At 50.6% G+C, this 26,328-nt stretch overlaps 2 long non-coding RNA genes across 2 annotated transcripts; both read left to right on the top strand.

The window, feature by feature from the left end:
• Positions 1-3,385: 3,385 nt before the first annotated feature.
• On the top strand, positions 3,386-5,624 carry LOC119254392 (uncharacterized). Its single transcript, XR_005127287.1, has 3 exons — positions 3,386-3,473; positions 4,659-4,805; positions 5,362-5,624. It is a non-coding gene; the product is annotated as an uncharacterized LOC119254392 (long non-coding RNA).
• Positions 5,625-12,604: 6,980 nt separating this feature from the next.
• On the top strand, positions 12,605-15,133 carry LOC129146584 (uncharacterized). Its single transcript, XR_008553467.1, has 3 exons — positions 12,605-12,685; positions 14,187-14,333; positions 14,902-15,133. It is a non-coding gene; the product is annotated as an uncharacterized LOC129146584 (long non-coding RNA).
• Positions 15,134-26,328: the final 11,195 nt, after the last annotated feature.

Here is a 26,328-nt window from a genome sequence, read left to right as displayed (position 1 = left end):
CATGACCCTGATCCCCAGGCCCAGCTGAGTTCTTGGTTCTGTCCTTGCAGCTGTGAAGGCTGGCGAATGCCCTAGGAGTTCACCAGTCAGGTGCACTAAACTTGACAAATTTGAATACCAGCGAGACTGGCAGGGCCCACTAGAGAAGAGATGCTGCATAGATAAGTGCAGAGAAATGCCTGGACCCTGTGAAACTCTAGTAACCTGGTGAACAGGTGGCAGAAGTGGTGAAAGGTGTGAAGCAGAGGAAACAGCCTCAGGGGGCAGGATTGGGTGGTGCTGGGACTCCTGTTTCTGCTGCTCAGGGGATCACACTGGCCAGACAGGATGTGGCCACCTGGCAGTAGACACCAGCACCTGCCAGCAGGTCCATTTCCAGGTCATATCATCTGGTGCTAAATTCAGAACTCTGGGCAGTGGGCAGCAGCCACCCAGTGAGCCCTGACCCTGTCACCTGCAGTGATGGGGTCTGGAATTAGAGTGGAGCAGGCTCTGCCTTCAAGGGACATGCAGGCCTCTCTGGAGGAAGTGGAGGTCATGGGGCTGGGGAGATCTTTTTGTCTGTGGAGGTGGAGCAGGCTGGGTCCGGCAGCAGCGCCGTGGGGACGTGCAGGGCCTTCACCTGTGCTCTCCTCGCACCAGGGACGAAGCCTGGCCAGTGTGAAACAATACATGGACCCTGTATATGCGGAACCCTCCCAACGACTGTGAGACAGATGGCGAGTGTCCCGGCAACTTAAAGTGCTGCGAGGGCAGGTGTGGGAAAGCCTGCTGTGCCCCTGTGTAGGGTAAGTCTGGTGGGGCCTCTGACCCCTCGCACCGCCCCTCAGTCTCAACCCCCATGACTTAGGTGTAAGAGTAGGGGGATTTCTGATTCTCCCCCAACGAAATTCACTGTTTGACCCTCTTGTGTCTTTTTTCCCTCTCAAATTGTATGCATCTGCCAATTGTTTGCATGTCTCTGTAACTTTGGGGTACAGTCTCGCACCTCCATATGTGCACGTGCTTCCCTCAGCCTCCACCGGCCTTGGGGCGAGGAGCCACAGGGTCCCTCAGAGCTCTGGTTCTGCTGCTGCCTCCATGGCTGGGGCCCTGGCAAGGGACCCTGTGAGTCCTTTCCCAGGTCCGGTGTGGACAGAATGAAGGGAAAGTGCTGGAACGCCCCTGCAGGGAAGGACTCGGTGCTGGGGTTGTTTTCGGCTCCATGGCTACGTCCCTGTCCGCTGTGCAGCGGGTGTGAAGATGAACCACTCTAAGTGTTGAGTCCAGAGTTTGACTGTGAAATTGGTACATGACCTCATTCTCCTGTGTCACATCTCTGTCACCTACGTCATCACTTTGCTCTTTTTTTCTATTTCAGCCAATTCTTACAGAGGAAAAATTGAGCCATGAAGTTGGTTTACATTGAAGCTCCAACATGATTTCCCCTCACATCGGATGCTGCCACTGAAAGTAACTTTGTGTCATGCCCTGTGTGTTCTGGGAATTCCCTCTCCCTCCCCAGACCCCATCATGACTCATTCCAAGGTGAAGACCAGGTTCTGCCACTGGTGTCTCCTTTGGAGAAAGACTTGACACACAGTTGCTTTCAGGAAATGCCTGTTGTTTGTTGAATGAACAAATGTTTCCCTCTGCACATCCTGTCCATGCTGCATTATGAAGTTCATACGGGTTGGGGTTCAGGGGGTGTCTGTAGTGGAGGCCCCTCCTTTTCGTGTGTGGAAGGAGGAGGCTTAGGGACCACACAGGCCTGAGTTTGCATCATGAGTCTGACAATGCTGGCTCTGATTTCATTCAGGTGCATTGTTCTCCTTTACCTTAATTTCTGTAACTGCAGAGTGGAATCGAACCACTCTCTGCCAGTCTGTGGGGCACTGGGTATGCAGTGGGTGTGAAATGACTACAAAGTCCCCTGGGGCACACCAGGCCCTCTAAAATATGTGACACATGCCCACTGTTGGCATCTGAACCTCTATTGTTTCTTCTCCTTTCTAAGACATTATTTCTTTTGCATAAAATGAACTGAGAGAATAACATGTGCTGACGATCAGCCCAGGGAGGACCCTAAACTCTGTCTCTGGAGCTCCAACCCTTTTGCACAGCAGGTGCTTCAGTCCTGCCAGCATGGCCTCATCTCCCAATTCCCACTCTCACTCCACTTTGCACACAGGGAGACTGTGGCAGCTCAGCTTCCTCTGGCGATGATTCCTGCATCCTCTGCAGCGTCAGACATTTGCTCCATGGACCCCTGACCCTTCCTCCTCATCCGGGGTCCCTGACCCTCCTTCTATTGATTTGGACTCTGAGGGGAACCCCCTTACTCACGTCCCCGGAGTTGCAGAGGAGAATCCAGCTGGACGTGCAGCAGAAGTTGGAGCCAGGGGAAGCATCAGAGGGAGAGAGCTGAGCTCTGGGTCTCTGGCCCCTAGACCAGGGCAACATCCTGGACTCTCCTCCACTCCCAGCCCCTCCTTGGCCCCTCTCTGCAAGTGCTGCTCCCCTAACTCGCCACTCCCAGGGCCACACCTGCATCTGGTCTGTCTTCTGGGGCTTCTGGCCTTGGGGGCGCTTCACCTCAGAAAGGAAAACCATGAGCAGGGGAGAGGGTCAGAGGCCACAGCGGCTTCTCTCTGGTCTCCTCTCTACATCACTCATTATTCAGGGATTCACTCCCTGCACATTTCCCCATTGGGAAATGATCCTTTATTGACGTTCCCTCGTGGCTGTCACTCAGCTGGCTCAGAAGAGCTGATTTGTTGGGAAAACTGAGCTCGAGAGACTTGCTAAGGGCAGAACCCCCTCCTTCTGCACCTCTGCTTTGACGATTGTTTACTTCACACTTTCCATGTCGCAGGCATGAAAGAGGACTGGGGTGGGACGCAGCAACATTTCAGAGATCACAAATACGTGTTGGCTGAGTGATCTGCCACCTGAGTTTGAGAAGGACATTGCATTGAGGAATCAGCAGATCGTTTCGTCATCCCTGAGAGTCCAGGACGGGGAGAGCTGGAGGGACAAGGCCCTGGTCACAGTTGAGCAACCACACCTCTGGGTTCAGCTGCAGCTCTGGTAGCATCTTCCCATGGAAGTGCCTCCCCTCTGCACTGAGGAGGCCAGTGGCCGCCGCTCCAGGGCATGCAGGGGTCACATGGACCCTCCAGGTCATCTTCAGGCCAGCTTCTCCTTTTCCTCCCTGGCTGTTGCTCTTTTGGCTTCTCTGTCTTGCCTGGATCAAAGGAGTTACTTCCTCCTGGTGTCAGGACTGCTGATTTCTTGCTGAACTTCCTGCCCATGGAATCATCTCAGGGCGGGGCATCATTTGGGGTGGAGCTGCCTCCTGTATAAAGAGCGAGGCCAGGCACCTGCCCTCAGAGCCTGCCCTGTCCCCACCATGAAGTCCAGTGGCCTCCTCCTTCTGGCGCTTCTTGTCCTGGGAACCCTGGCACCGTGGGCTGTGGAAGCTGACGGAGATGGTGAGTGGGACTCGCCATGGTACAATCTTGATGTGGGGCAGAGGCGGGAGTTCTTGGTGGTGTGGGGGGGCCCCTTTTCTAGCTGATGCAGCCCCGTAGTCTGAGAACCTCCCTGAGGTGGGTCCTGTCCAGCTGGGCTCCCAGGTCTCGTGAGGGTCTGAGCATGAGGAAATGCTCCTGACTCCGCTGTCCTCAGCCCGGGTCTCACATCCTCTGTGCCTTTTCTCTTCTCTGCCTGCCCCTCTCTGCTTCGTCCTTTAGCCTCTGTGTCTGGCCGTCAACCTGTAATAGTTTCATAACTTTTCAATCTCCCCTCCTCCACCGCTCCCGGTTGTCTCTCTGCCTTGGCACAGCCTGCTTATCCCTGGCATAGGCACCCTTGGCTGATAATCGGGGGTTTCCGCTTCTGTGACCTGAGTCAGGGTGTGTGGCTCATCCAGCTCGTCCTTCTTCATGTGGGTCAGGCAGGCATCTCCCTTGCACCTGTGCACAGTCCCCTGGGGGAGGGTCTCTCTACTAGGTGGGGCTTGGCTCAGGTGTCACCATGACCCTGATCCCCAGGCCCGGCTGAGTTCATGGCTCTGTCCTCGAGCTGTGAAGGGTGGAGAATGCCCTAGGAGTTCACCAGCCAGGTGCACTAAACTTGACAAATCTGAATGCCAGCAAGACTGGCAGGGCCCACTAGAGAAGAGATGCTGCATAGATAAGTGCAGAGAAATGCCTGGACCATGTGAAACTATAGCATCCAGGTGAGCAGGTGGCAGAACTGGTGAAAGGTGTGAAGCAGAGGACACAGCCTCAGGGGGCAGGGTTGGGTGGTGCTGGGACTCTTGTTTCTCCTGCTCAGGGGGTCTCACTGGCCAGACAGGAAGTGACCACTTGGCACTGGACACAAGCACCTGCCTGCAGGTCTGTTTGCAGGTCATATCATCAGGTCCTAAATTCAGAACTCTGGGCAGTGGGGAGCAGCCACCCAGTCAGCGTTGACGCCTGTCCCCTGCAGTGATGGGGTCTGGGGTTAGAGCGGAGCAGGCTCTGCCTTCAAGGGATGTGCAGGCCTCTCTGGAGGAAGTGGGGGTCATGGGGCTGGGGAGATCATTTTGTCTGTGGAGGGTGGAGCAGGCTGGGTCCAGAGGAGGACCGCAGGGAAGTCCAGGGCCTTCACCTGTGCTCTCCTCGCACCAGGGACGAAGCCTGGCCAGTGTGTAAGAATACCTGGACCCTGCTATATGCGGAACACTGACAACCTCTGTGATACAGATGGCGATTGTCCGGGCAACTTAAAGTGCTGCGAGGTCATGTGTAAGAACATGTGCATTGTCCCTGTGTAGGGTAAGTCTGGTGGGGCCTCTGACCCCTCACACCATCCCTCAGTCTCAACCCCCATGACTTAGGTGTAAGAGTAGGGGGATTTCTGATTCTCCCCCAACGAAATTCACTGTTTGACCCTCTTGTGTCTTTTTTCCCTCTCAAATTTTATGCATCTGCCAGTTGTTTGCATGTCTCTGTAACTTTGGGGTACTGTCTCGCCCCTCCATATGTCACATGCTTCCCTCAGCCTCCACCGGCCTTGGGGCGAGGAGCCACAGGGTCCCTCAGAGCTCTGGTTCTGCTGCTGCCTCCGTGGCTGGGGCCCTGGCAAGGGGCCCTGTGAGTCCTTTCCCGGGTCCGGTGTGGACAGAATGAAGGGAAAGTGCTGGAAAGCCCCTGCGGGAAGGACTCGGTGCTGGGGTTGTTTTCGGCTCCACCTTTAGGTTCCTGTCCGCTGTGCAGCGGGTGTGAAGATGAACTACTCTAAGTGTTGATCCAGAGTTTGATGGACTCATTCTCCTGTGTCACATCTCTGTCATCTACATCATCACTTTGCTGGGTTTTTTTTCTATTTCAGTAAACTTAGGAAAAATTGAGCCATGAAGTTGGTTTACGTTGAAGCTCCAACATGATTTCCCCTCACATCTGATGCTGCCACTGAAAGTAACTTTGGGTTATGCCCTGTGTGTTCTGGGAATTCGCTCTCCCCAACCAGACCCCATCATGACACTTTCCAAGGTGAAGACCAGGTTCTACCACCGGTGTCTCCTTTGGAGAAAGGCTTGACACACAGTTGCTTTCAGGAAATGCCTATTGTTTGTTGAATGAATAAATGTTTCTCTCTGCACATCCTGCCCATGCTTCATTGTGGAGTCCATACTGGGTGGGGTACAGAGGGTGTCTGGAGTGGAGGCCCCTCCTTTTCGTGTGTGGAAGGAGGAGGCTTAGGGACCACACAGGCCTGAGTTTGCATCATGAGTCTGACAATGCTGGCTCTGATTTCATTCAGGTGCATTGTTCTCCTTTACCTTAATTTCTGTAACTGCAGAGTGGAATCGAACCACTCTCTGCCAGTCTGTGGGGCACTGGTTATGCAGTGGGTGTGAAATGAGTACACAGTCTCCAGGGCACACCAGGCTCTCTGAAATATGTGACACATGCCCACTGTTGGCATCTGAGCCTGTTTTGTTTCTTCTCCTTTCTAAGACATTATTACTTTTGCATAAAATGAGCTGAGATGAACAACATGTATGATGATCAGCCCATGGGTGGATCCCAAACACTCTTTTTTTTTAAATTTTATTTTTATATTCCCCATACAGTTGCAACCCTCTTATTTTGACTCCAATCCCTGCTTTCCCCGCCCCCCCCCCCATAGCATGTTTCTGGTTCATAGTTGTTGATGTTGATTTTTTTCTTTCTTATAGTTATTCATTTTCCTGGTCCCTTATTTAAGTTTTCTAGATTCCTGCTATGAGTGAGACCATCCGGTATTTTTCTTTTTCTTTCTGGCTTATTTCGCTGAGCATGATCCCTTCCATCTCCATCCATGTCGCTGCAAATTGCATGTGTTTATCTTTTTTGAGTGCTGAGTAATATTCCATGTTGTATATGGACCACATCTTCTTGATCCAGTCATCTATTTTGGGGCATTTGGGTTGTTTCCAAAGCTTAGCTATTGTAAATAGTGCTGCTATAAACATAGGGGTGCAGGTGCTCTTTGGAATTGATGTTTCTGTGTGGAGCTCCAACCCTCTTGCACAGCAGGTGCTTCTGTCCTGAAACCATGGAGTCTTCTCCCGGTTCCCCACCTCACTCCAGTTTGCACACAGGGAGCCCGTGGCTGCACTCCAGGCCCACATGCAGTTTCAGTCTCAAGCAGGTCTTTGTGCTCACCCAAGCACCCTCCTCTTGTGTCCTGGCATGGAACAAACCCTGAGTGCTGTGCTTGTAGCTTGCATAACCCAGCGATGTCACACCTGCTTCAGGCACTCGGACACGTCCGGGTGACGATCATGAGTGCGCTTCTCAGTGCTCGGTCCTAACAGGTGCTCGGTCCTTATTCAGTGTAATGATCTAATGGAGCCTGTGTACCGCGGCAGGATTTGAAAGGAGGTCGTTCTCATGGCAAAGTCTGCACTCTTTCCATGTCAGTCACTGAAACAAGCAAAAAGCCCAGAGCTGACCATCTAGGTGTGTGTGCCCAGACAAGGGAGCTTGGGTTATATCCCCTTTGTCCAGAAGGTTGTTCATCTCTTTTCTTTTGGGTCCTACTGATCATCACCTAGTCCGCAACTGGGTCTTCTCCCCAGAAGTTTAATGAAATGTGCACTCAGGAACATTTGGAAAGCAGACATATTTTACACACATGATAAAGAAAACACACACTTGGCAAAGCACATGAGTCGGGCGAGGAAGGAATCAGTGCAATGCAAACACATCCCAGCTGCCACCCAGAGATTTTGTCACCTTCTCAAGCTTTTCCTTATTGAAAGGTCACAGAGAAAACAGTTTAGTCATAGTTTTCTAGTCAAAGAAGACAGATGTCTTCCTTCTGGAAGGAAGAGAAGGGCCAAGATCCTGGACTGAAATCTGACCTCAGCACAAATCCCTGCTCAGCTTCCTCTGGCGATGACTTCCCGGCGTCCTCTGCAATCAGACTTTTGCTCCATGGACCCCAGACCCTTCCTCCTCATCCAGGTTCTCTGACCCTCCTTCTACTGATTTGGTCTCTGAGGGGAACCCCCTTTCTCACTCCCCGGAATTGCAGAGAAGAATCCAAATGGACGTGCAGCAGAAGTTGGAGCCAAGAGAAGCATCAGAGGGACAGAGTTGAGCTCTGGGTCTCTGGCCTCAGGACAAGGAAACTTCCAGACTCTCCTCTGTTCCCAGCCCCTCCTTGCCCCCTCTCTGCTAGTGCTGCTCCCCTGACATGCTGTTCCCAGGCCCACATCAACATCTGGTCTGTCTTCTGGGGCTTTTGGCCTTGGGGGCGCTTCACCTCAGAAAGGAAAACCATGAAGCACCGGAGAGGGTCAGAGGCCACAGTGGCTTCTCTCTGGTCTCCTCACTACGTCACTCATTATTCAGGGATTCACTCCCTGCAATTTTCCCCGTTGGGAAATGATCCTTTATTGACGTTCCCTCGTGGCTGTCACTCAGCTGGCTCAGAAGAGCTGATTTGTTGGGAAAACTAAGCTCCAGAGACTTGCTAAGGGCAGAACCCCCCCCCCTCCCTTCTGCACCTCTGCTTTGACGATTGTTTACTTCACACTTTCCATGTCGCAGGCATGAAAGAGGACTGAGGTGTAATGAAGCAAATAATTCAGAGATCACAAATACGTGTTGGTTGAGTGATCTGCCACCTGAATTTGAGAAGGACATTGCATTGAGGAATCAGCAGATTGTTTCATCATCCCTGAGAGTCCTGGACGGGGAGAGCTGGAGGGACAAGGCCCTGGTCACAGTTGAGCGACCACATCTCTGGGTTCAGCTGCAGCTCCAGTAGCATCTTCCCATGGAGGTGCCTCCCCTCTGCACCTAGGAGGCCAGGGGCCAGCGCTCCGGGGCATGCAGGCTTCTCATGGAAACTCCGGGGTCATCTTCAGTCCAGCTTCTCCATTTGCTCCCGTGGCTGGTGCTCTTTTGGCTTCTCTGTCAGCAGTTACTGCCTCCTGGTGTCAGCACTTCTGATTTCTTGCTGAAATTACTGGCCTTGGAATCACCAATGGGTAGAGCAGCATTTGGGGTGGAGCTGCCTCCTGTATCATTAGCGAGGCCAGGCACCTGCCCTCAGAGCCTGCCCTGTCCACACCATGAAGTCCAGGGCATCCTCCCTCTGGCGCTTCTAGTCCTGGGAATCTGGCACTATGGGCCGGGGAAAGTGCCAGAGAGCGTGAGTGGGATATGCCCCGGTACAATCTTGGTTCTTGGCAGAGGTGGGACCCCAATCTTGGTGGTATGGGGAGGCCCCCTCTCTAGCTGATGCACCCACATAGTCTGAGAAGACCTCTTTGAGGTGGGTCCTGCTCACCTGGGCTCCCAGAAAAGGTGAGGGATTTGACATGAGGAAATGTTCCTGACTCCACTGTCCTCAGCCTGGGTCTAACACCCTCTGTGCCTTTTCTCTTCTCTGCCTGCCCCTCTCTGCTTCTTCCTTTAGCCTCTGTGCCTGGCTGTCACCTGTCACTTTGGTTTCATATCTTTTATATCTCTTCTCCCCCACCACTCTCGGTTGTGTCCCTGCCGTGGCACAGCCTGCCTTATCCCTGGGGCAGGGACCCTTGGCTGATGCCCGGGGCTTTCCAGATTCTGTGACCTGTGTCAGGGTGTGTGGCTCATCCAGCTCGTCCTTCTTATGGGGGTCAGGCAGGCATCTCCCCTTGCACCTGTGGACAGTCCCCTGGGGGAGGGTCTCTCCAGCAGGTGGGGCTTGGCTCAGGTGTCAAGATGGGCCCTGAGCCCCCAGGCCCGGCTGAGTTCTTGGCTCTGTCCTGGCAGCTGTGAAGGGTGGTGAATGCCCTGGGAGTTACCAGCCAGTTGCATTGATTTTGAAGACACTGAATGCCAGAGTGACTGGAATTGCTCAGGAAAGAAGAGATGTTGCATTGATAGGTACAGAATGAAATTCCTGGACCCTGTGAAACTCTAGTATCCAGGTGAGCAGGTGGCAGAGCTGGTGAAAGTCCTGAAGCAGAGGATACAGCCTCAGGGGGCAGGTGCTGGGACTCGTGTTTCTGCTGCTCAGGGGGTCACACTGGCCCAGACAGGAAGTGACCACCGGGCAGTGGACACAAGCACCTGCCAGCAGGTCCATTTCCAGGTCATATCATCAGGTCCTAAATTCAGAACTCTGGGCAGTGGGCAGCAGCCATTGGACAGCACTGACGCCTGTCCCCTGCAGTGATGGGGTCTGGGGTTAGAGTGGAGCAGGTTCTGCCTTCAAGGGACGTGCAGGCCTCTCTGGAGGAAGTGGGGGTCATGGGGCTGGGGAGATCATTTTGTCTGTGGAGGGTGGAGCAGGCTGGGTCCAGAGGAGGACCATAGGGAAGTCCAGGACCTTCACCTGTGCTCTCCTCGCACCAGGGACGAAGCCTGGCCAGTGTGAAACAGTACTTGGACGCTGCTATATGCAGAAACCTCCCAAGCACTGTGAGACAGATGGCGAGTGTACAGAGCACTTCAAGTGCTGCAGTGGCACATGTGGGATGGCCTGCTTTGCTCCTGTGCAGGGTAAGTCTGGTGGGGCCTCTGATCCCTCACACCGCCCCTCAGTCTCAACCCCCATGACTTAGGTGTAAGAGTAGGGGGATTTCTGATTCTCCCCCAACGAAATGTACCCTCTTGTGTTTTTTCTCCCTCTCAGATTTTATGCATCTACCAATTGTTTGCAAATCTCTTTGGGGTACAGTCTCGCACCTCCATATGTCACAACTTCCCTCAGCCTCCACCGGCCTTGGGGCGAGCATCCACAGGGTCCCTCAGAGCTCTGGTTCTGCTGCTGCCTCCGTGGCTGGGGCCCTGGCAAGGGACCCTGTGAGTCCTTTCCCAGGTCCGGTGTGGACAGAATGAAAGGGAAAGTGCTGGAACGCCCCTGCGGGAAGGACTCGGTACTGGGGCTGTTTTCGGCTCCATCGTTAGGTTCTTGTCCGCTGTGCAGCGGGTGTGAAGATGAACTACTAAAAATGTTGAGTCCAGAGTTTGACTGTGAAATTGGTACATGAACTCATTCTCCTGTGTCACATCTCTGTCACCTACGTCATCACTTTGCTGTTTTGTTCTATTTCAGCCAATTCTACAGAGGAAAAATTGAGCCATGAAGTTGGTTTACATTGAATCTCCAACATGATTTCCCCTCACATCGGATGCTGCCACTGAAAGTAACTTTGTGTCATGCCCTGTGTGTTCTGGGAATTCCCTCTCCCTCCCCAGACCCCATCATGACACATTCCAAGGTGAAGACCAGGTTCTGCCACTGGTGTCTCCTTTGGAGAAAGGCTTGACACACAGTTGCTTTCAGGAAATGCCTGTTGTTTGTTGAATGAATAAATGATTGTTTCCCTCTGCACATCCTGTCCATGCTGCATTGTGGAGTCCATACCGGGTGGGGTACAGGGGGTGTCTGGAGTGGAGGCCCCTCCTTTTCAGGTGTGGAAGGAGGAGGCTTAGGGACCACACAGGCCTGAGTTTGCATCATGGGTCTGACAATGATGGCTCTGATTTCATTCAGGTGCATTGTTCTCCTTTACCTTAATTTCTGTAACTGCAGAGTGGAATCGAACCACTCTCTGTCAGTCTGTGGGGCACTGGGTATGCAGTGGGTGTGAAATGAGTACCAAGTCACTGGGGCACACCAGGCTCTCTGAAATACTTGACACATGCCCACTGTTGGCATTTGAGCCTCATTCATTTCTTCTCCTTTCTAAGACATTATTTCTTTTGCATAAAATGAGCTGAGAGGAACACCGTGTGCTGACGATCAGCCCAGGGAGGACCCAAAACTCTGTGTCTGGAGCTCCAACCCTCTTGCACAGCAGCTGCTTCAGTCCTGCCAGCATGGCCTCATCTCCCGGTTCCCACTCTCACTCCACTTTGCACACAGGGGGCCTGTGGCTCCTCAGCTTCACCTGTCTGTTGACTTCCCGCATCCTCTGCAGAGTCAGACATTTGCTCCATGGACCCCTGACCCTTCCTCCTCATCCGGGTTCTCTGACCCTTTCTACTGATTTGGTCTCTGAGGGGAACCCCCTTTCCCATGTCCCCGGAGTTGCAGAGGAGAATCCAGCTGGCCCTGCAGCAGAAGTTGGAGCCAAGGGAAGCATCAGAGGGAGAGAGCTGAGCTCTAGGTCTCTGGCCCCAGAACTAGGGCAACATCCCAGACTCTCCTCCGTTCCCAGCCCCTCCTTGGCCCCTCTCTGCAAGTGCTGCTCCCCTAACTCGCCACTCCCAGGGCCACACCTGCATCTGGTCTGTCTTCTGGGGCTTCTGGCCTTGGGGCGCTTCACCTCAGAAAGGAAAACCATGAAGCAGGGGAGAAGGTCAGAGGCCACTGGGCTTCTCTCTGGTCTCCTCTCTACATCACTCATTATTCAGGGATTCACTCCCTGCACTTTCCCCATTGGGAAATGATCCTTTATTGACGTTCCCTCGTGGCTGTCGCTCAGCTGGCTCAGAAGAGCTGATTTGTTGGGAAAACTGAGCCCCAGAGACTTGCTAAGGGCAGAACCCCCTCCTTCTGCACCTCTGCTTTGACGATTGTTTACTTCACACTTTCCATGTCGCAGGCATGAAAGAGGACTGGGTGGAACAAGCAACATTTCAGAGATCACAAATATGTGTTGGTTGAGTGATCTGCCACCTGAATTTGAGAAGGACATTGCATTGAGGAATCAGCAGATCGTTTCGTCATCCCTGAGAGTCCAGGACGGGGAGAGCTGGAGGGACAAGGCCCTGGTCACAGTTGAGCGACCACACCTCTGGGTTCAGCTGCAGCTCCAGCAGCATCTTCCCATGGAGGTGCCTCCCCTCTGCTCCTAGGAGGCCAGTGGCCAGCCCTCCAGGGCATGTAGGCGTCACATGGATGCTCCAGGGTCATCTTCAGGCCAACTTCTCCTTTTCCTCCCCTGGCTGGTGCTCTTTTGGTTTCTCTGTCTTGCCTGGAACAAAGGAGTTACTGCCTCCTGGTGTCAGGACTGCTGATTTCTTGCTGAACTTCCTGGCCTTGGAATCACCTCAGGGCAGGGCTGCATTTGGGTGCAGCTGCCTCCTGTATAAAGAGCGAGACCAGGCACCTGCCCTCAGAGCCTGCCCTGTCCCCACCATGAAGTCCAGTGGCCTCCTCCTTCTGGCGCTTCTTGTCCTGGGAACCCTGGCACCGTGGGCTGTGGAAGCTGACGGAGATGGTGAGTGGGACTCGCCATGGTACAATCTTGATGTGGGGCAGAGGCGGGAGTTCTTGGTGGTGTGGGGAGGCCCCTTCTCTAGCTGATGCAGCCCCGTAGTCTGAGAACCTCCCTGAGGTGGGTCCTGCCCACCTGGCTCCCAGGTCTCGTGAGAGTCTGAGCATGAGGAAATGCTCCTGACTCCGCTGTCCTCAGCCCGGGTCTCACGTCCTCTTTGCCTTTTCTCTTCTCTGCCTGCCCCTCTCTGCTTCGTCCTTTAGTCTCTGTGCCTGGCCGTCAACTTGTAATTTGGTTTCATAACTTTTATTTATTTATTTTTTATTTTTAAAGATTTATCTATTTACTTATTTATACAAGCACTGGGTACAGTCAGAAGCCCGGGAGGGTGAGAGAATTCACCAGAGCCAGAGCGGGGAGCAGAGCAGGCAGAAGGACCGAAGTACACTGCTGAGGGGAGCAGCGGGCGGCAGGAGAGGTCTGCGCGCCATGTGGGACCCTCCTCCGGTGGCCGGGGAGCAGCCGGGGATCGAACCGGCGCTAAAGAAGCTGCGGGCAACTTCACAGTCCAGTGCTCAACCGCTGCGCCACAGGGGAGGCCCTGTTTTCATAACTTTTAAATCTCTCCCCTCCCCCCCCACCGCTCCCGGTTGTCTCTCTGCCTTGGCACAGCCTGCTTATCCCTGGCATAGGCACCCTTGACTGATAATCGGGGGTTTCCAGCTTCTGTGACCCGAGTCAGTGCGTGTGGCTCATCCAGCCCGTCCTTCTTCATGTGGGTCAGGCAGGCATCAACCTTGCACCTGTGCACAGTCCCCTGGGGGAGGGTCTCTCTACTAGGTGGGGCTTGGCTCAGGTGTGCCCAAGACCCTGATCCCCAGGCCCGGCTGAGTTCTTGGCTCTGTCCCCGAGCTGTGAAGGGTGGAGAATGCCCTAGGAGTTCACCAGCCAGGTGCACTAAACTTGACAAATCTGAATGCCAGCGAGACTGGCAGTGCTCTCTAGAGAAGAGATGCTGCATTGATAAGTGCAAAATGAAATGCCTGAACCCTGTGAAACTCTAGTAACCTGGTGAGCAGGTGGCAGAACTGGTGAAGGTGTGAGTAGAGGACACAGCCTCAGGGGGCAGGGTTGGGTGGTGCTGGGACTCGTGTTTTTGCTGCTCAGGGGGTGTCACTGGCCATAAAGGAAGTGACCACCTGGCAGTGGACACAAGCACCTGCCTGCAGGTCTGTTTGCAGGTCATATCATCTGGTGCTAAATTCAGAACTCTGGGCAGTGGGCAGCAGCCACCCAGTGAGCCCTGACGCCTGTCCCCTGCAGTGATGGGGTCTGGGGTTAGAGTGGAGCAGGCTCTGCCTTCAAGGGACATGCAGGCCTCTCTGGAGGAAGTGGGGGTCATGGGGCTGGGGAGATCATTTTGTCTGTGGAGGTGGAGCAGGCTGGGTCCGGAAGCAGCGCCGTGGGGACGTACAGGACTTCACCTGTGCTCTCCTCGCACCAGGGACGAAGCCTGGCCAGTGTGAAACAATAATTGGACGCTGCAGGGTTGAGAACCCTCCCAACGACTGTGAGACAGATGGCGAGTGTCCTGGCAACTTAAAGTGCTGTGAGGGCAGGTGTGGGAAAGTCTGCATTGTCCCTGTGTAGGGTAAGTCTGGTGGGGCCTCTGACCCCTCACACCACCCCTCAGTCTCAACCCCCATGACTTAGGTGTAAGAGTAGGGGGATTTCTGATTCTCCCCCAATGAAATTCACTGTTTGACCCTCTTGTGTTTTTTCTCCCTCTCAAATTGTATGCATCTGCCAGTTGTTTGCATGTCTCTGTAAGTTTGGGGTAGTCTCGCACCTCCATATGTCACATGCTTCCCTCAGCCTCCACCGGCCTTGGGTTGATGAGCCACAGGGTCCCTCAGAGCTCTGGTTCTGCTGCTGCCTCCGTGGCTGGGGCCCTGGCAAGGGGCCCTGTGAGTCCTTTCCCGGGTCCGGTGTGGACAGAATGAAGGGAAAGTGCTGGAACGCCCCTGCGGGGAAGGACTCGGTACTGGGGTTGTTTTAGGCTCCATCGTTATGTCCCTGTCCGCTGTGCAGCGGGTGGAAAATTAAACTTTCTAAGTGTTGAGTCCAGAGTTTGACTGTGAAATTGGTGCATGAACTCATTCTCCTGTGTCACATCTCTGTCACCTACATCATCACTTTGCTCTTTTTTTCTATTTCAGCCAATTCTTACAGAGGAAAAATTGAGCCATGAAGTTGGTTTACGTTGAAGCTCCAACATGATTTCCCCTCACATCTGATGCTGCCACTGAAAGTAACTTTGTGTCATGCCCTGTGTGTTCTGGGAATTCCCTCTCCCCACCCAGACCCCATCATGACACATTCCAAGGTGAAGACCAGGTTCTGCCACTGGTGTCTCCTTTGGAGAAAGACTTGACACACAGTTGCTTTCAGGAAATGCCTGTTGTTTGTTGAATGAATAAATGATTGTTTCCCTCTGCACATCCTGTCCATGCTTCATTGTGGAGTCCATACCGGGTGGGGTACAGGGGGTGTCTGGAGTGGAGGCCCCTCCTTTTCATGTGTGGAAGGAGGAGGCTTAGGGACCACACAGGCCTGAGTTTGCATCATGAGTCTGACAATGCTGGCTCTGATTTCATTCAGGTGCATTGTTCTCCTTTACCTTAATTTCTGTAACTGCAGAGTGGAATCGAACCACTCTCTGCCAGTCTGTGAGGCACTGGATATGCAGTGGGTGTGAAATGAGTACAAAGTCCCGGGGGCACACCAGGCTCTCTGAAATATGTGACACATGCCCACTGTTGGCATTTGAGCCTCTTTCATTTCTTCTCCTTTCTAAGACATTATTTCTTTTGCATAAAATGAGCTGAGAGGAACAATGTGTGCTGATGATCAGCCCAGGGGAGGACCCAAAACCCGCTCCATGGTGTCTTGGCATTAGCATGGCCAAGAGAGCACAGTGAAGTCATGTTCTGGGAGGAATAGGGCTCTATGTCCTCTAGGGAAACAAGAAAGGTCAGTGGCCTTTTGGGGGGCACCCCCAGGTCCAGTGGGTCTGTTCCCACAATGGTGCCATGCAATTTGCTTCCATGTCAGGTTCTTTTTCATTCTGTGATAGAAGGACTTAAGCCCCCTCAGAGCACAGCTGTCTCTACCTCACCGTGGAGCATGACGAGGCAGCTGAGATCTGCTGAGCAGGTCATCAGAGAGATCACACACCCCACAGTGCAGTGCCTAGCTGTCCATCAAGTCCCTCCCTGTCTTGTGAAGGTGGTCCTAGCGGACGGCTGGATTATAGTCTGGGGAGAGGCCCTGCGCTAATATCACCCAACTTCACCAACCTAGAAAGTGACCCTCAACTATGAGATAATATTCATGGTGTTTAGATGCCAACCATGGGACAATTTTTTAATGTGCATTATATAATGACATATGAGATTAGCAAAATTGTTGAAAATATAATCAAATATGGACAGTAGAAGTGATAATTATGAGGCCACATTTTCTTATGTGAAAAAGCTGGTCACATCCTAACTAAATGTTATGAGTTAGTATTCACAGCAGTTTAAAAAGATTTCCTAAAATTTCCATTCTCAGTTGAGAATAGGAAAAGACAGAAGTTAATAAGAAAAAGGAAGAAAACCCACTTGAATCTGTAACAAACCTAAGTTAGGTTTTCAGAGGTATTGTCACTAAGGAAGAAAGAATAAGGGTCACTTCTATTTTTCAACATGTTGAGATATGCAAAATGATGCAATGAGATAAAGAAGGAGTGGAAGGGTGGAGAGAGAGGCAGTGTTGTCTTTGCTGATTGCATCATTTCCTAGGAGTAATTTCTGTTGTCTTTTCCATTTAAGATGGTTAAAATGATAAATTTCATATTATCGATATTTTGCCACAATAAAAATGAATGACTGATCAAGAATGCAAATCAGCTAGATCAATGAGAGATAACCTGAGCCAAAAGTTGGTTCTTTGAAAAGTTTTTCCTAATCAATTCATCTCTTGAAAACCATTCAGATTAAATAGTAGAAAAGGTAATATAATTATTGATAGAAATAAAAACCAGGTATCACTTCATATGCTAGTCATGAAACACGCAAGTCAATAGGAATAACACCATGGTAATAAATTTAGAAATTTGGATGAAATGAAAGATTTTATAGTGCCTAGCTCAAACAGCTGAAGACTGCCAAAGCAAACAGTAGTCTTCTAAAGGCATGTTGATTGCCACGGCTAAGAAACGTTCCAAGGGTCTTTTGTTGGTTAAGAGTTTAGTTTATCTCCTGCACTGCTGGTGGGAGTGCAAACTGATCCAACCACTATGGAAAGCTGTGTGGAGATTCCTCAACCTACTAAAGATAGAGCTTCCATATGATCCAGCAATTCCACTCCTAGTTATTTACCCAAACGACATAGAAACATTAATTCCAAAGGGCACCTGCACCCCTATGTTTATAGCAGCACTATTTATAAAACCTAAGCTATGGAAACAACCCAAATGCCCAAAAATAGATGACTGGATCAAGAAGATGTGATACATCTACACCATGGAATATTACTCAGCATTCAAAAAAGATAAACACATGCAATTTGCAGCAACATGGATGGCGCTGGAAGGGATCATGCTCAGCGAAATAAGCCAGAAAGAAAAAGAAAAATACCGGATGGTCTCACTCATAGCAGGAATCTAGAAAACCTAATTAAGGGACCAGGAAAAAGAATAACTATAAGAAAGAAAAAATCAAAATCAACAAACAACTATGAACCAGAGACACACTATGGGGGGCGGCGGGGAAGGGGTCAAAATAAGGGGGTTGCAATTGTATGGGGACTATAAAAATAAATTTAAAAAAAAGAGTTTAGTTCAGGTTTGAACAGGTGCTCTGGGAAACTGCTGTTGAGCTAACCTGGAGTCCTGAGCAGGAAGTCCGGGCCTCTGGTCTCACACTCTGGAGGACGGCTGGAACTCTCTGCGAGCTGCCTGTCAGGTGAACTCCACTGGCCGTGCCAGAACCAAAAAGAGAAGCCCTTTTCTCCTCCAGTGTCCATCCTGCTACTGACAAAGACGAACATCATCCCAGCAGGAAGGCTGGATTTGAAGCTGAGAGCTAATAAACTGATAACTAGCATGAATCTTATCACACCTAATCGAATAGAGTAGAATCAAATAGACTAGAGTACCCCAAACAGTTCCCTACACGTACAGGGGTTTGATTCATGTCACAGGTTGTTTTGCAAAGCAGTAGGGTGAGGAATCCTTTCAATATGACTCTGGGACAAATATCCATGCACATATCTACAGTTTGTTTAAAAAGAAGAGAAATGCTTGCTTCCTCTCCCTCTCACCACACTCAAAATCACTTCCTACTAGGGTTGGAGACTTGATAGAAAAACAAAATCATAAAAATTTTAGACTCTAATGTAGGCCCTTTGTGCTGCTGGTCTGTGTGTCTGCAGGCACACGTGCATGAGTCTCCGCACATGACTGTGCTGTGCCACCCCCCCCAAATGGGGGAGCATTTCTGGAGGGCCAGCCACCTACCAGTCACCTTGTTCTTAATATGATCACTTATATTCACTGCCTTGGGGGAAGGCCTTGGGGGCAGCAAAGGGTGGGGGTGATTTGTCTTGAAAGCATTAAAAATAACCAAACCCTTTGACTTAGTACATTCTACTTCCAGGCATCTGACCTAGCAGGAAAATCTGAAATGAAAAAATGATTCAGACACCAAGATTTATAGGTACACATAATGTATGGTAGAAACCATGAATTGGAAATGACTGACAAGCTCCTAATCCTGAGAGAATACAATATAGCCTTGAAGTGGACAAAAATGTGGCCATTAGCTGAGTTCAGCTGGACAGTGGTTGAGGGGCCTGTCCCTGCCAAGGTTGTGCTGTACCCAAGGTCACAGAGCCAGTTCACATGGCCCCTGATCCTAGGAAAACCAAGATCTTTATAGGGCCTCCCCTGTGGTGCAGGTGGTTGAGCACCACGCTATGAAGCTGTCCGCAGCTTCTGCAGCGTGGGTTTGATCCCGGCCGGCCGGCAAGAATCCCACATGGTTCAGCAGATCTCTCTTGTCTCGCCCGCTGCTCCCCTCAGCAGTGTATTTCGGTCGATCTGCCTGTTCTGCTCTCTGCTCTGTCTCTGGTGAATCCTCTCACCCTCCCGCACATCTGGCCTGTACTCTGGTTCTTGTATGCATGAATAATTAAAAAAAAAAGATCTTTGTAAAATTTGTATCACATTGGGAGATTGTATTATAATGTAAGTCAGGGCAGAGGATATGAAATTACACATACTAATCACAGCCACGGAAGAGAGGCACTTGAATCAGGAAGAGCAATTCATACCTTGCCTCCAGACAGCCAGGGGGAAGAGGCAAGCCCCAGACATGAGGACTCAGGCAAGCCTGCACACGTAGTCCTATAAAAGCCTTGGCTTATTTTCTATATAAACTGTTTTTCATTTCCCATAGACTAAGAGTCACAGTTTGAAAGGAACAAAAGGGAAGCTTGTGAAATAGCATCAATGCTAGCTCCTGGGGAGGATAGTCTTGCAAATTATGGGCAGCTTAGGAAAAGGTTTCCTTGTGTGGATTTGGACTGTGCATTATCTGAGAATTGTGTCTCATTGTCTCATGCAGCCAATTCTCATTAGACACTAGGAAAAACACAGTATCTGCAATTCTTTGCAGACAGAGTGTTTATGTTATGTCAATGCCCACTCTGGATTATTCTGGGAAACTGGGAATGCCAAAGACCATTTTGCTGTCCCCCACCTCACCTCCAGGGTCGTTCCAAGCTCAGGGCCCCAGGTTGAGGGAAGCACCCTGCAGGAATGTGCCCACGGATTGCCCTACAAGGGAATAACTTCTGTGTTATGCACAAGACACATGCTGGAAAGGTGGTGGCAGGGTTTTTTTTCTTCTACTTCAATTTGTTAATGAGTATCACCTTTTTTAAAACATGAAATTCTTTCCAATAAATTAAAAAATACTTAAAGAGCCCAGAAGTTACATATGATTCCCCCAATTCTTGTCTTGAAAGATTTAATTTTTTTAGAATGGGTTTTAGATCACAGAACAATTAAAAAGAAAGCACAGAAATTTCCCCTACAACCCCTGGCCCCACATATGCCTCTCCTATGATCAATATCCCCTACCAAATGGCGCAGTGAACCTACATTGACACATCATTATCACCCCAAATTCAAAATTTACGGTAGGGTTCACTCTCTGTGTTGTACATTCTATGGGTCTGGACCAATGTATAACGACCAATAGCCATCATTATAGCTCACTGCCCTAAAAATCCTCTGTGCTCTGCTGATCTAGTCCCCCGTCCTCAATCACCGGCAGTCACTAAACATTTTACTATCTGCACCATTTGCCTTTTCTAGAAAGTCATTTAGCTGAAGTCATAGCGCCGTTTCAGATGGACTTCTTCCACTTAGCTTATGCATTAAAGGTACATTCATGTCTTTCATACCTTGATAGCTATTTTCTTTTTAGAGCTAAATAATATTTCACTGTCCAGATGGACCGCAGTTTGTGTGTCCACTCACCCACTGAAGGACATCTTGGTTGCTTCCAAGTTTTGACAATTCTGAATAAAGCTGCTGTAAACATCCATGAGCAATTTTTGATGTGCACTTCTTTAGGGAAATACCAAAGAGTGTGACTGCTGGATTGTATGGAAAGAGTATATTTAGTTTTGTAAGAAACTGTCAAATTGTCTTGCAAAGTGGCCGTGCCATGTTCTGTTTCTGCCAGCATGGATGAGAGCCCCAAGCTCCACATCTTCACAGGACTTGGGGTCCCAGTGTCCTGGGCTCTGGCAATCTATCAATGAATGGTAGGCCTGAGGTGGCATTGCGTGGTGTTTGATTTGCATTTCCCTGATGACGTGTGATGTGGAACATTTTCATAGTCACCCTTTATTGATCTTCTTTGATGAGGTGTCTGCTAAGGTCTCTGACCCATTTTTTATTAGGGATGTTTGTTTCCTTAAAGCTGAATTTTAAGAGTTCTTTGTCTACTTTGGATCATAGTCCCAGGTCAGGTGTGTCTTTTGCAAATATTTTTTCTCAATCTGTGGCATGTTTTCTCATTCTCTTGACATTGTCTTCCTCAGAGCAGTTTTTAATATTTGACTTTTTGGAGCAATGATCCCTTTTTTTTTGTGGGACCCTCACCGGCGGCCGGGGAACAAACTGGCACTGCAGAGACTGCAGGCAGCCTCGCAGCCCAGCGCTCAACCGCTGCGCCACCAGGGGAGGCCCCAATGATCCCTTTTTATAAGTTTCTTTAGGTTCGGTACCCCGGCAAACAGTCTCGGGATAGAGCTCATGTGCAGGAGGTTTCCTGGGTGTTCTGAGAAGCCACACCTATGGAGGTGACTGCAGCAGGGTGGCCATGGCCAGAGTTGGGGTGGAGGTAGTTGTCACATCACCCCATCATCCCATCCATAAGTCACTGGCTCTGAGGGAGCACTGTAGTGCCCGCAAGGCACAGGGCAGTTTCTCTATGGTCCGGGGAGACTTGGGTAAAGGAGAGTCCTGGAGCCCTTGGTGGCTTTTTCAGGCTTCTATTGAGCCTTTTAGAAGGAAGAGGTGCCAGGGTGCCGGGAGGCTGGCAGGCCACTCAGCACCCCCCCCCACCCCGAATCTTCACTCTTTCTGGCATTCTCTTGTGGTCTCTGCTTCTCTGCTGGTTCTGCTCTTGTTCTCCTGCTCTTGCTCTCCCATTCGTTCTGCTGGCATTCCTGTGAAACCACCCTTATAAGCCCAGTCTCAGCCCAGGTGTGCCCACCTATGCACGCTCACACCCTGCTCCAGGTGCCCGCCATCAGGCAAGCATGTAGGACCTCAGGGGTCCATCATTAATGCTAATGGTGGGAGGGTGGAAAGCCTGGTAATTTTTCCCTTACCCTACAAACACCTAGTGCCATGATCAAGCACTTCTGCTCAGGGAACAGTAAATCCACACATAGATGAGGAAGGGTGACAGCAAAGGGGCTGGTGCAGGAGTGAAAGACAAACAGGTGGAAATATCACCTTGGAGAGTGAATGATGGAGTCAGGGAGATGAGGGGCTGCTGGGACAGACGGAAAGGGAGACAGAGGGACACACAGAAAGTAGGAGACAGATAATGAGCCAGATTCAACAGAATCCAGACAGAAATAGGGGGGAAGAAGTGGAGAGTAAGAGGGTAAAAGTGCACAGAGGACAGAGTGAGAAAAAGAGATGGAGAGAGAGTGGCTCAGAAAAAGCCATTCTGGCCCAGCCCTCCTGGCAGAGCCTTCACAGAGCTCAGACCCTGCCGCCAATACCTGGGATGCCCACTGGGAGGAAAGCTGTGAGCTCTGGGCAGGAGGAATAGGATATCCTGGTCTGGGAAGGAATCTGCTCCCATCCCAGACCTGGGGCTTAAGACTAGTGACTAAAAGTCACCAGGGAAAATGACCTTCCTTAGCCCAGAACCGGGACATCTGAGTTCCAAGGATGAATAGGGCATCATGAAGAAGTCACAGGGTTTTGTGGCTAAATCCATGTGGCTGAAGTGCCAGCAAACACTGGGAAGTTTCTTTATAGATCTGGGCAGACAGGTAAAGGAGAGTCCTGGAGTGCTCAGTGGCTTTTTCAGGATTTTTTAAAAAAGATTTCTTTATTTATACATACAGGAACTGGGGTACAGGCCAGAGGTGCGGGGGATGAGAGGATTTACCAGAGACAGAGTGGGGAGCAGAACAGGCAGACTGACTGAAATACACTGCTGAGGGGAGCAGCGGGCGGGACAGGAGAGGTCTGCTGCGCCATGTGGGTTGCTCCCTGGCAGGGGGATTGAACTCGTGCTGCAGTGGCTGTGGACAGCTTCATAGGTTGTATCTTAACCCCTTGCGCCACCAGGAAGGCCCTTTCTCAGGCTTTTAATGATCTTTCTATACCCTTTTTAGTATGGCAACCAGCTGCAGGGCAGGCAGGGGGCCCCGGGGCCGGGAGGCTGGCAGGTCTCCTAGACCTGGCAAATCTTTACTTTCTCGTGGTCTCTCCGCTGCTCTCTGTAATGCTGCCCTTATATGCTCGTCCTCCAGGCTCAGGTGTGCCCACTCACACATGCCCACACCATGCTCCAGGTGTCCACCATCAGGCATGCATACCCCGAGGCCTATGTTTCCCAAGCACCTCTGCATTCAAGGCCGCAGGTGATAGCCATAGAGGCCAATGACTCAAAAGTCTGAGCAACCTTCACTTACCCTACATGGCGCTAAGGGTCACTGAGAGGCCTTGCCGTTTGTACTTCCACTGGGACATGTGGTCCTACTGGATTTGTCTGGGCCTCCTGGTTGTTGTGACTTAAGGAGGAGGGAGGCACTAGTAGTGAGGGAGGCTGAGGGAGGCACTAATAGTGCTGACCTTGTCTTCAATCCCAGCCAACCACCCTGAAGCTGAATCGCTCCTGTGGAGTCATTCAAATACTGTTGCCAACATGGATGGCGCTGGAAGGGATCATGCTCAGCGAAATAAGCCAAAAAGAAAAAGAAAAATACCGGATGGTCTCACTCATAGCAGGAATCTAGAAAACTTAAATAAGGGAAAATGAATATAAGAAAGTGAAAATCAAAATCAACAAAAAACTATGAACCAGAGACACTTTTTGGGGGGTGGGGGCCGGGAGGGGAGGGATTGGGGTCAGAATGGGGCATGTGCAGTTGTATGGGGGAATATAAAAATAAAATTTATTATTTAAAAAAAAAAAACAAATACTGTTGCCAGATAAAATCCAGGACACTCAGCTAAATCTGAATTTTAAACAAGTGTCCCCCACTTCTCTCACACACACCCCTCCACACCTCCTGGAAACAATCACTGACAGTAGAATCTCAGGATAGCCCAGGGATTAGAGAGACATTCAAACACCTATAAAGAAGAAAGTGCTGGAAAGGGGAAATTTTCCCTCTTTTCCACTCAGTGCTTTGGGCTGCTCTCATAATCACAATGACATAAGTCAGACTAACAGGAGGAAAAAATAGCTTAATTTTGCCTGCCCAGAGGTCCAGACCTGGAGAAACCCCCAGAGCATCTTGCTTTTATATCCATTTTCGACAAAGAAGAAAATGGGGGGAAAAGAAAGTGTGTACATTAGTGAAGAAGTAACAGTGTCTATTTACATCTTCTGTTTGCTTTTAACTTCCCTCTCTCTGGCACCTGGGAGGCCTTCCTCTCTTCCGTGACAGGAGGGTACTTTTTACCTGGGGAAGTTGTCTCTTTCTTGCCAGGGCAGAGCAGCCGTAATGTTATTTACTTGCACAGGTGCTTCTTAAGTGACTTTAATTCAAAATAATCAAGATGCCATGATGACACATTTCTCCTCAGCGAGGCTGATGGACGTGGCACCAATGAGTGGTCATAGTTGGACAGACCCAGTTTTCTTTAAAGAGAGACAACGTGGACAAGGAAGAAACTGGACTTGACAAGCAAGCAGGAGGTCGTCTTCCTGGGAGGTGGAAGGAGTCTCCAGAAACCTAAAGGGAGGCTGTGGGGGTGCAGGGGTGCCCCAGAGGTGGATGAGGGGTTGCTGAGCCTAACAGGGGAGCCTCCTAAGGAAAGTGTCAGTTCATGCTCAAGTGTTCCTGGTTAGGGGAAGACAAGACACACTCAGCAAAGAGTGATGGAAACAGGCAGGAGAAAACAGAGACAGACATGAAAATATCATGGCAGAGTCAGGAGACAGGCAGACCAGGTGAGAGAGACACACAGTAATAAAAAGATGAAATGAAACAGAAATCAAAAGGGACCGAGATAGATGTAGTGGGGAATGAGATGAGGTGTGAGAGAACAATGGAGAGGTAGAGAGTGAGAGAAAAACAGGGAGACAGGAGGAAGGGAGCAGACGGAACTGTTCAGCAAAGAACAATCTCAGGTGGTCCAGGCACACCCCCAATCCAAGACCTCACAGTACTGGGTCCCTATTCACCAACGTTCCCTTCCTGGGCTGCCCAATTGAAGCTCCTGCCCTAGGATGGGGAGAGGGCTTCACCTGGGCGGGCGAGCCAGGAGTCCCTCTCTCAGAAAAGATCCATTCTGAGGGACGCTAGACATGATAAGTGACCTTAACTCAGGCGCCCTCTTCCAACCTGGATGACGTTCTCACCATTGTGTTGTAGAGTCTCCACCGCCCCCTTCCTGCTGGCTCCCTCCCACCTGCCCCTCATAAACTCTTGATTATTTATTTCTTTTTCCCCCCAAATTTATTTATTTCCTTATTTTCTTACACTTTTCTTCATTTTTGGACACTATTTGATTTCTCCACTCTGGTGTGGTCCCTGTAGTGCTCCCACCACCACAGCCCCCCCCCCCACCTCCCCTTCTATATGCCTCAGGTCTAGGGCGAGCTTGCAAGTAATGGCTTTTTTTTTTTTTTGAGCTTTTGTTCTGTTCCTCTGTATGCCACACAGAAGTGAAATCATTCGATGCTTATTTTTTTCCTTCTGACTTACGTTGCTTAGCATAATCCCTTCCAGCTCCATCCTGGATTATTTCTTGACATCTACTTTTCAGAGCATCCAAACTAACCCACCCGCCTATTTGTTTTGGTTTGAATTATTCAGGCAATGAAGGGAAAGGAAGGGGTTGGGGAGAGAATATGGGGTGGGGGAAATGCTGCTTCCCTAATAGAGATTACCATCCAATGAAGGTGGTAACTAGACGCCAGTAGACACATTAAAAATAGGGAGGTTGGGCCTCCCTGGTGGCTCAGGCGATTGAGGGCTGCGCTGTAAAGCCGTTCGCAGCCTCTGCGGTGCGGGTTTGATCCCAGCCAGCCGGTGAGAATCCCACATGGCGCGGCAGACCTTTCCTGTCTTGCCCGCTGCTCCCCTCAGCAGTGAATTTCATCAGTCTGCCTGTTCTGCTCCCCACTCTGTCTCCGGTGAGTCCTCTCACCCTCCCATGCATCTGGCCTGTACCCCAGCTCTTGTATAAATAAAATAAATCTTTGGGGAAAAAAAGAGGGCGGTCCCCTCTTTATGTCAGTGATAATATCACCATGTACCTAAAAGTTTATCCCTTGAACAATGTAAGTTATGGTGAAAAATATTTTATGTCAACTGTAAAGGCAGGACTGGACACAGTGCAGGTTCTCTGATCCCATGCAGACCGGGTAAAGGAGGAGTCAGAGTCCTCAGTGGTTTTGCAGGTCTTTTATTGGGGTTCACCAGGCATATGGCAGGCAGGGGTGCTGGGAGGCCGGGAGGCTGGCAGTCCTCCCAGCCCCCAGCAAATCCTCACTCTATCTGGGCTCTCTGGCCTTCTCTGCTTCTGCTGCTGCTTCTTTCGGCTTCTACTTCTGCTGCTGGCGTCCCCATGACGCCGCCCTTAAAAAAGCACAGTCTTAGCTCAGCTGAATCCCATTTACCTATGCCCACACCCTACTCCAGGTGCCCGCCATCAGGCATGCATTCAGGACAAGGATCCAACATCTATCCTGATGGCGGAAGGGCAGAAAAGCCTGATATTTTCTTTACCCTACCTACATCAACATAAAACATTCCAGGGAATAAACAGTTTTCAAAAATGTGTTTAAGATGTACATGTCTAGGAAAAATTCCTGTGTGTTCCC

Source organism: Talpa occidentalis, unplaced genomic scaffold, assembly GCF_014898055.3.
Source record: "Talpa occidentalis isolate TD23 unplaced genomic scaffold, MPIMG_talOcc4v2.1 talOcc4.10, whole genome shotgun sequence".
NCBI classification, from domain to species: domain Eukaryota; kingdom Metazoa; phylum Chordata; class Mammalia; order Eulipotyphla; family Talpidae; genus Talpa; species Talpa occidentalis.
Note: the sequence above shows the minus strand (reverse complement) of the source record. Positions and strands in the feature narration are given on the sequence as shown.